This window comes from Lycium barbarum, chromosome 4 (genome assembly GCF_019175385.1).
Source record: "Lycium barbarum isolate Lr01 chromosome 4, ASM1917538v2, whole genome shotgun sequence".
Taxonomy (NCBI): Eukaryota; Viridiplantae; Streptophyta; class Magnoliopsida; order Solanales; family Solanaceae; genus Lycium; species Lycium barbarum.
Genome location: NC_083340.1, coordinates 28044331 through 28055491, shown reverse-complemented (window position 1 = coordinate 28055491; position 11161 = coordinate 28044331).

The following is an 11161-nucleotide window of genomic DNA, read 5'->3' as shown; positions in this document are numbered from 1 at the left end:
TGAATCCATGATAAAATTCAGAAGAGTTTTAGCAGCTAATATATCCTTATCTAGAGTTGGATATGAAGCTTACGATATAGTAGGTATATTGAACCGTGGCGGCACTGTCGACCAAGTAAGTGTTGAGGCAACTCTGATTAAGTTTAATTAATTGTTCTTCTTCCTCCCTTCCTTCAATTTCACATTGAGAAATTCACTGATTTAGGTGATCAAATGGAGAAAGTACAACAAGCAATGTATCTTTTTCTGTCATCTTCTTCTTGCCATTCAGCAATCGTTGTTTGATAAGTATTTCATATGGTTATTTGCTTTTATTTCTTTTCATTTTCATTGCTTTTTGCACATTTTTATTGGTTAGTTTTGATAATTTTCTGATGCTACTTGCAGGTTTCGGAAAGTATCGACAAAACAACATATTAGCTCTCATTTGTTCTTCTTATATTTAATTTTTCTTGTGATTCTAAGAATAAACAAATATTACTAGCTTCTTTTACTTGAATAAATACATTAGTGCATGATAATTTTTATGGTTTTTAACAGAATCTGCACTGCACTGACCTATTGCGGGAAGTGAGTAGCTCCAGTCGCAAATGCAATTTGCCATCAATTACAGTACGTTTTTACCATTTATCATCCTTCTTTTTTCTTTTGCTTTAGTGAACGTTAATATTGAGTTACTATTGTTGGATAAAAGCACGGCGGCATGAAGTAAAGGGGTTGGCGAATAATTTAAACAATTTTGTTGACTATCATACTTCAACAAGATTTAAAATGGTACTTTGAAAGATCGATTTTTTTATTTTTTTTTAATCTTAATAAATTATGATTGTCTAGCATATGTGTGTTTGGTATATAGTGCGGATTATAACTTTTATGTGGCGTATACGGTGTTTTTCTATGACTGACAGATTTATAGTGTGAAAATTTTTGTGGTGGTTGTTGAACTAAAGCCAAACAAGCGACAAAAGCCAAGCGATGCTCATGCTGAGGCAACAAATGAGAAGATTGAAATTGAAGTTGAAGCGGTTGGAATTGTTTCAATTCTCTTGCATGAGTTTTTTAAATCTTTTTTTGTTTGTTAGTTTTGTGTTTCAGGTTTTTTGCAATTGCTTTAAGAAGAAAAGTCATACTCCCTCGATTTTACTCTATGTGAACCTATTCCAGCATAGAGTTTACTAAAAGAACTTTTAAAGTTGGTATAAACACTTTCGTTGTATAATATGTCCTCCCTCAATTTTATTTTTACATAAGCCTATTTAGTTGCTCGCAAAATTATATGCAATGAGAATTTTGAAAAAATTTAACACGATACAGATCTAGATTAATTGAGCCAGTGATTTTGGATATTAGATGATTATACGGAAAATAAATATATTTAAAGTAAATATTACTATATAATATAAGAGGGAATGTGAGGACTTTTGTAGTCCTCACAAGAGTTTTCCAAATTTTTAAAAACTTTTTAATTAATTACTTTTATGTCCTAATTTTATTTATTTAAGTAAATTTTTTTATTTTTTATTTTTAAGGTCTACTTTTCAAAAGCTATCGAACCTGAGAACTTTTGTAGTCCTCACAATAATTTCTAATTCTTTTAAAAAAAAAAAATTAATTACTTTTAGGTCCTAATCTTATTTATTTAAGTCAATTTTTTTATTTTTTATTTTTAAGGTCTACTTTTCAAAAGTTATCGAACCTTCTCATTTTTCATGTTCTTTGATTTTCTGGTTCGTGCTCGATATCCGCATTTAAGCCCAATTAATCTAGATAATTAGCACTGTATCGCGCCTATTCGGAGGGAACGCTTCCTCCAAAGATTTTTTCTATATCCATGTTCGAACCCCTAATCCCTAATTAAGAGAGGAGCAGCTCCATCCGCTGCACAAGTTAAATTATGTATTTGTCTTAAAAGTTCATTAACTATGTATAGATTATTTATTTAGAACTAAATAACTTCAGAAAATTAGGATACATAAGTTATAAATGTCAAATTCTGGCTCCGCATTTGATTTGAAGTAAATAATTTTATCAAAATGGAAGTTAAAATATTAAAGCAGTGGAATGAAAATTTTGCTTTTATATAATTACCCACTTGTGGGACTACAATGGGTATATGGTTGTTGTTGTTGTTGTTGTTGTACACTTGTACTAACACAGATTATATTTTTTTAGTTAAAATATCTACTTTTATATCTTGAGTTTGGGCCCGGGCTTAGCACGGGCCTCACATAACTAGTATGAAATATAAACAAAGTGTTCTTTTCATTATAGATTAAAAAAAAAAAAAAAGAATTCCCATAAAATAGATAGAATATATTACTCCAACTTCTAACAAGTGAGTCCTTTGCAAGAATACCTAAATTTTGAAAGGTTCAGTGGCTTTATTATTTTCTTAGAGGTCTGTACTTTTTCATGTTGTGAAAGGTAGTGACCAACATAAATTCTGAATCATAAGAGGGAGATTTTGTTTCATTTAGATGAAGCTAGAAGTAATATTTTTGTAGTAGTACTTTTACTTTCAAATGCTTAAAGAATGAAGGTTAAGGACGATATATTGATATTGCGAAAAACAAATCACTATTAATATAAGTTTATCAATTATAATAAGACTATCTACATTGTAGTAACTCATGGTAAAATCATTTAGGAATATTTGATTAGTAAATACTGATATATCATTTATCAAAATCAATGTGTTACTTTTTTGGTAAATTTCACTTATTTTTGTGACCGCGCGAAGCGCGGGTGAATTCTCTAATTAGTAATGTAAGTATGAATTATACAGGATTTAGTTATGCACGGTTAGTTTAGCATTAATTATTTCTTTGGATGTTGGTTTGTTAAATTGAAAGTTAATAACTTCTTTAAATTAAAATATTTGGTTACTATTAAATTTAAAACACTTTTAAAAAAATATTATAGTAAAATATTATATTAAAAAATTATACAAAAACTATTTGTGTAGAAAACGAAAGTATTTAAATGGAGAATGATAAGGGTAATATTGTCATTTCAACTTTTTATTCATGTATTAATTATTCCATCTTCTACCCTGAACATAGATTCCCTCATAACGTATACATGTATTAGTTATGCGGGTTTCTAAATTGCAAATCAAGCGTCGTACTAATTTTATACACAAATAATTTACTTCCTAACTAGCTACCAAACGCGATATAAGTATGCAAAAATTAATACATGAGTAAGGCATCACTTTACTAGCTACCAAACATGGTATAAGTTAATGAATAAATTAATACATAGCTTGTCTCTTGTCCAGCTACCAAAAGACCCCTTAGATTGTATTTACATACATAACTATAGTTTCAAAATATTATGAAACCTAGCTATATTTTGGGTTTTGTAATAAATTTTACTCCCTCCGTTCACTTTTACTTATCCAGTATTCTAAAATAAATTTTCACTTTTACTTGTCACTTTTAGCATATCAAGAGAAGACAATTTCTTAATTCCTGTTTTTACCCATAACATTAATTACTCATTTCAAATCCTTTTTCAAGTCCATTAAAAATATGCATCAATCAATATGGGTATCATGGTAAATTAGGTACTTCATTTATTATTTCTTAAGGAAGTTACAAGTACATAGTGGGCAAGTAAAGTGAACCAAGGAAGTAATACACATACGTAGTTGTGTGCACTGAAACAATACGCGTTGTTAAAGTTCTTTCACGCGATTTCAGCATACCCACATGATACTGTTGATACACGTCGGCTGATACAGCTAATTCTCGGCTAATACAGCTCTTCCGTCTCATACTACAACTATAACTACATTTCGTATAGGATAATACAATATTTAGTTGGACAGATTAAAAAGTAATTCTTCCATAGTAAATAGCACATCATTTAGCTATTATCCATATAAAAAAAAAAAAAAGGGGGGGGGGGGGGGGGGGGGGAGGTGCAAATATACCCCTTAACTTTGTGATTTAGAGCATATATAACCCTCGTTAAAAAAGTGATGCATATATACCCCTGCCGTTACACAAATTGTGCAAACCCTTTTCAATGACAGAATTTATTTAAAAAAAAAGTCATTTAGTTTGTTTTTAATTAAAAATTGCAGCATGACCTTAAAACAAATAAGTCTACCTATTTTTTAGTAGAATTTTCTTAAAGCCAAGTGGTAATTTTTTTTTTCTGATGGGTCAAGTCTGCCTCATTTAACAAAATGGGTAGACTTTTTGTTTTTAAAGCCAAGGAGATATTTTTTTAACACTAGAAAAAAAAATTGCCTCATGGTTGTAAAAAAATGGGTAGACTTATTTTTTTTTTAAAGTCACGCGATATTTTCTTAATTAAAAGATAAGCTAAATAATTTTTAAAAATAATTCTGGAAGCGAAAAGGGTATATTTGCACCATTTGTGTAACGACGTGATTATATTTGCATCATTTGTGTTACAACAGGGATATATATGCATCACTTTTTTAACAAAGGGTATATCTACTCTAAATCGCTAAGTTGTTGAGGGGTACATTTGCACCTTTGCCCTAGAAAAAATAATGCTTTCAACACATATTAAAGTAATAAACATTTTTTTTTTTAAGAAAACCACATGACAATTTAAGAGCACTAGTTACATTTTTTTAACACTTTCAAACATTAACCAACTATAGCACTTTAAGCCAAAAAATAGCATCCCTTCGACTTTAGGCTCCAGTTTTAAAGAAGTAGTTAAACTTTGCTTGGTTGCGTGAGATTCGAATCAACCAAGTCATTGGTTTCTTTATGTTTAAAGTTGCGGCTACAGTTTATTAAATTTGAAATCAATTATTGTTGAAGTTTTGTTTGATTGTTATTGTTTGAAGATGAGAGGTGTAGTTTCACTAATTTGAGAGTTGAATAGTGAAAAAGGAAATCATAAAAAATTATGGACCAACATTTGAGTTTTGAACATAAATTTTTTTATCTGAATTGTTCTTATTGGAAGTTATCTTATATCTGAAAGTTGGAGCGATTTTGTTGAGAAAAGAAGTGGTTTTGGACGAACTTCCAATGGCACCTAACAGTGTATGTATGTTTGTGGATCACTATTATATACATGACATAAACATGACATACATGTGATATACACCCGACATACGTATGGTATACAAGTAACATACACGTAACATACAGAGTCATAGCAATGTTCTCCATCTTTAAAATTTTGACCCCCGATGTATATTATAACCATGCTCATTATCAACAGCTGGCTAAAAAATACTGATCGCAAATCTTTATATTCGAAATTTTGAATATAGTGTCATGCTTTCAGTGAATCCCAATCACTCCTACTAAAAAATAATTACCACAATTCATATTCACAATGAACCTTTAGTGGTGGTTCTTCAGTACTTTTTTTTAACTATCATCAAATTATAGAGAAGAAGTTGAGGAAGTCATTGGAGGTATGCTTAAAACGTTTGAGATAGAAGATAAGAAGAAAGAGGATTAGGAACAGAGAATGTGACTAATGGCACAAAGATCTCAAGAACCTTCAGTTTGGTAAATCTTCTTGGAAGTTATATACATATATCATGTGAAGATTATGTATTTATGTTTTTGAAAATGAAATAGTAATGTGAATTATTAATAGATATAAAATTTATTTCGTATATCTCCATAAAATTTTCAAAAACTAAATCGATGAAGGAAACCTCATCTTTATTTGTAGACAATTTTTGGTTACATTGAACACATAATATATTTATCTCGAGCTTAGCTCGAGCTTGAGATATAGGAGTATGCCTCTATTGGGTCATCTAGACTGATTTGGAAGGTCAGTAGAATATGAAAAAATAATTTGAATCATACGTTACGATTATTTATTATTGATATTTTTTACACGTGCTATAAACAATTTAATATATTGACACGCTATTCTTAAATTACATAAAATAAATTAAGCTTTATATATTTCCCATTGGCTTGAGCTGTTGATTAATTACTAGGGCATTCTAAAGCTATGTCTCTCAACTCTTCTAATTCCGGGAGTGCCATCCTATATGGTGCAAAAGTGAGTGCTTTCGTACCAGGTTCCAACTCAATTTGTTGGTCTATCTCTCGTCTCAGTGGTAGACGAATGGGGCAACTCGTTCGGCATGACGTGTTTGTTCTCCTCCAAGAGTTCTTTGATGAGTCAACTGACACCTTCTTAAAGCATCTGTCCGACTTTTAGGTCACTTGCGAAGGGAACAAATCTTAGGATTGAAAAAGTCCTCTCATCCTGAGGTGAAGGTGAGATGCCTATCAAAATAAGAAATGATGGAAAAAGCTACATGGTTAAGGTCGAGCAATATGGTAAGATGTAAAGTTATATCATAAGGATGCTCGAAGAGAAGAATTCAGACATTATTTTCATGTTACGTTCCTCAATTGCCTACAACAATCTCTATATTTTAATTTGTCTTAATATTTCTCGTAATTCTAACTATGATAAGAATGTGTCCATACATGCATTCTTTCAATTGATGTTTACAGAATCCTCAGAGAATATTCATTTATTAACACCTTACCGACATTCATCAAATATAATAATATGTTAATTAACATAGATTTGTTGTTCAAGTTGGGTTTCACCTTCACATTAGATCCTTATGTTCTTAAAAAGTGATATACGACCATATTTTATTTTCATTCAACCGTCCTCAATTGCGCCACAGGAACTTCTCATTGAAAATTAATTCAATCTTTTTTAGCATAGATCAAATGTATGTGAAGTTATAACAAAAAAAGATCTTTATATCAATAGAAATTCACATATAAAATTGTTTGTTGCCCTTTCCTTCCATTCTGATGATAGTTACTTACAAATATATGTTTGGCTAATGCATCATTAAAAAATAAGAAACTATAAGTATGACATATAATATGCTATTGAGATTTTCTTATGGGTTCGAGTCCTACTGGTATAGAGTTGCTTTTGTTAAAAACATTGTACCCACCAATGTGAGACTTCTTGGTGCGAATCCAAATTTAATTAGATTCCAATGCGGATACTGGACATCCGGTAAAAAAATAGAAAAAGAAAGTTCTTCTAATGTATTTTTGTATCGCAACAGAGGGATGGTAAGATATAAGCCCATGGAAACAACTCATCTACATCTTGTCAAGATTTATCACAAAAGAGGACATATAGTGTTTCATGGACTGTTGTAAGTATTTATTGGAAGCTAAGATGCCCGCTATCAAGCATATTTGGAGGGAGGCAGACCAATGTGCATATTTTTTGCAAATAAAGGTCATAAGTACAATTTTGTTTTTGGTAACCCGAGACAAAACTTTTAGGGCCTGTTTGGAAAACCACCCAGGTAATTGGAATTGAATGTAATTGAGTGTAATTATACAGTTTGGCCTGTTTGTTTGATCAAGTAATTACTTGGTTAGGTGGGAATTGGGTGTAATTGAGAGGGTGTATTACACTCCCCAATTCTTGAGGGGGGGGGGGGGGGGGGGGGGATGGGAAGTTGAGAATTGGGTGTGATTACACCCTGTAATTACATGATTACTTTTTAGTTTCTTTCTTTTTTGTTTTATTGCAATTTCTTTTCTTTTTTAATTTATTTTTTTATTTTAATTTTTAATTATTTTTATCTTTAAAATAGTTTTTTATATTATTTATCTTTTATTTCCTTTCTTCTCATTCCCAACCTTTCCTTCTTGTGGTTCCATGAAATTGCTCGTATTTTTTTTATTTTATTCATTTAGAATAACTGTGTTATTATCCTAATTTTTTAAACTACACCTCTTAATATTTGAAGGAATAAGTCACTAACAAACTTGGCATATACTGAGTGATGTTATTAAAGTGGAATTTCGTTGTGAATGAGGTTATAGACTTATATTTTACCTTTTTTTTGAATTATATTCACTTAAGTTATGTTGGAACTTACTTATGTAGTGTTGGAATTTGACATAAGGGTATTATATTAAACTTTTTCTTTTGGATTTTGAATGTAGGCTATATTTTTTATTTTAATTAATTTGCTTTAGTACTATATATTAATTTGTTATTTCACACTGCATGCTGTTTATTTTTCACTTATAGTTGATACATTTTTTTTGTCAAACATTTGAATAATGTTATGGCATTATATTTATATTTTTTTTTGTCAAACATCTAATCCATGATGTTCTCACAAAAAAAAATTACTTTTAACTTTTATAATGAATTAAAATTAAAATATTATTAATTTGAAAAATATATATCAATTATTTTTTTACAATATTAGTTACAAATATATGATTATTAATTAATATATTTTCAAGAAACAATTTGTTGTTAAATATATAATTTAATTATCATTTATAAAGGCGTGTATTTTTAAATATAAATTATTAATTGTTATAATTAAATTTTATTTTTAACTTAAACTAACGGTGTAATTACACTTGTGCAATCAAACAACACTAAAGATATAATGTTTTTTGTTTTGACATATTTAAGCCTTGTGGCTTACGACAAATTTTAAGAATCTTATTTAACTAAATTTCCAATGTATCAAAAGTAAAGAGAAAAATATGTCAAGAAATACATCACGATAATGGATCATCAAAATAAATGGTGCTTTGTTGGTGAACACCTGTATGTACACCATTTTCCTCTATCCTTTCTCTCTTTTCCATATTCACTTTTACATTCAATCCCCACTAGAACATTTGAGGTTGTTCACATGAGACGGAAATAAATACAGTACTCACTTTGGTATTCAATTTTGAAACTTGTCCGAGGTCTTTTGTATCATATCTGTTTCACTTATATGCTTATTATATTTTGTAACAAATTCGGTACACTTACCATTCTTCTAGTTTGATGTTAATAATTAGAAATGAAATTATTTATAAAATTGATTAAATGGTTTTTTACACGCTAAACTTTGACTAAAGAGTTGGTTTAATGATTTTGCGGTGATGATTTTTTTGCAAGTTATGAAAATCGTGGACAAAAAGTTACTTTAGGGTGTTAAAATTTTATTGCGAGTATTAGTAGGTCTACCATCTTCGTCTAATAAGGGCATCCTTTACCAAAATTTCCCCTCCCTCGTCTTTGATACACGTTACTTGATCCAGGTCTCTTGCCTTCCCCTCCCTCGCTTTGGCTAGCCTGTACAATTTCTTGTCCCCGCCTTTTCCCCCCACTTCTTCATACAAGCGTCCAAAAGCAGCAGTCTTAGCCGCCGGGTTACTCAACTAGATGAAACAGATAATTTATATATAAGAATATATATAGGTCTCACAAATATATATATATAAAACATGTATATTTAAAAAAATTAAAAAGAATCTCAAACGGATTTTGTACCATAATCCGGTAGGTGTGACTTTTTAAGAAATCAAATAATAGTTGACTGATTTTTTTGTTTTGAAACTAAGAAAAAATACTAGATAAATTCATCAAATTGAATGATCATTTAGTAAATTAACTCGTGTAAGTTTGATTCTTTGTTTTGTAATTTTCTATGTCATTTGTTTTGTAATTTTCTATGTCATTTTTCCTCTCCTCCTCGAAGAAGATGCACAAGAACGATCCATAAATGAAATATACTCAGCATGTTTCACGACTAAATATACACATTCAAATTCACTTTTATCCTTTTTTTAATTCACTTTTATTCAGTTATATGTATAAATTTTTTTTTCCAAAAAACATTAGTTTTCTAAAAAAGGAAAGAAGGGGATAGGGAAACAGAAAAGAGAAAAAAGTACTCTCGAGAATCTGTTGTGGGCCATCCAAACAACATTTCCCACCGCATTTCCTTGACCATGTCACTTTCTAAGGTTAATGCCTTCATCTCAGGCATGTGAAGAGTAAAAATTATTTTACACATAGTTGGAATTTCAGTAGGAGAATTTAAATTTAAACTATAAATAAATAAAGACACGACATGGTATAAAATATAATGAATAGTATATTTTACATGTGTAATAGAAAAATTAATCTACCTATAGACGGTAACTTTTCGATGAAAGGTTATTAATTGACTTCCTTTTTAAAAAAAAGTTAACTTTGCCATTGCATATGCATAATATTTATATCAAATTAATAAACAAATGAATATTGGATGCACGTAAATTTTTTTCACTCAATCATAGTTAATTAAATTTCCTATCTGAGGATTCGAAACTGTAAATGATGATAGTGTCTTTTGAAGGAGGATAGAGGAGGATAAGAACAAAGTTATGGAGGAAGAGGATCATTGGGGTTCCAATTTCTCAAAATTTTGAGAAGAAGATGAAGATGAATGATTTTTACACTAACATATTTACTTGCTTTGCAGGTTACATATACATAGTGTGCCCAATGTGGACTGACCAACGTGTGGTATTAACATCCTTGGATGCTCATTCCGGTGGTCAGAAAAGTTGTGGAAAACACATCATGCAAAGGAGTTCAACTCATATAGCAGAATGGATATTGAGCACAAAAACAGAAGAAGGGGCAATTGAAACAGCAAAGGCAAATTATCACTATGGACTGACTAACGTGTGGTATTAGCATCCTTGGATGCTCATTCCGGTGGTCAGAAAAGTAGTGGAAAACACACCATGCGAAGGAGTTCAACTCATATAACATAATGGATATGGAGCACAAAAACACACACAAAAAAAAAGGGCAATTGAAACAGCAAAGGCATATTACAATGGCAAAGGCCCAGATTTACATACACAGAGGAACAAACCAGTCAAAATCGACAAAAAGCATGAAGGGTAGAGCAAATGAAGATATAAAATTGCAATTGCGAACCAAAGAACAACGGAGAATGACAACAAACATATACCCAGAGCAAATACAACACAGTAGCACCACAATAAAAGATGTTATCAGGTGAATCTCAACATACATAGAAGAACAAGTTGGCTGATATTGAGGCAGTCACAAAAGGAATTTCAAACGGCTAACCTCAGATCCGTTGGTAAGACAAAATGGAATAGGTGGAAGGATCGGTTGCATATGGCAACAGCTCCGGCAACGATGCTCGCTCTGACGAGCTCAGCTACCCGTCTTAATTTTAACCAAGCTTTTTACTTTCTTATTTTGTTTCTTAGCTGTAGTGACTGAACCTATTTGGTTTTTGTTGTTTTATTTGATTATTAATAAAATAGCCACTAGGGGGTGAAAAGCCTAGTGGACTTATTAAAAAAAAAAAAAAAAC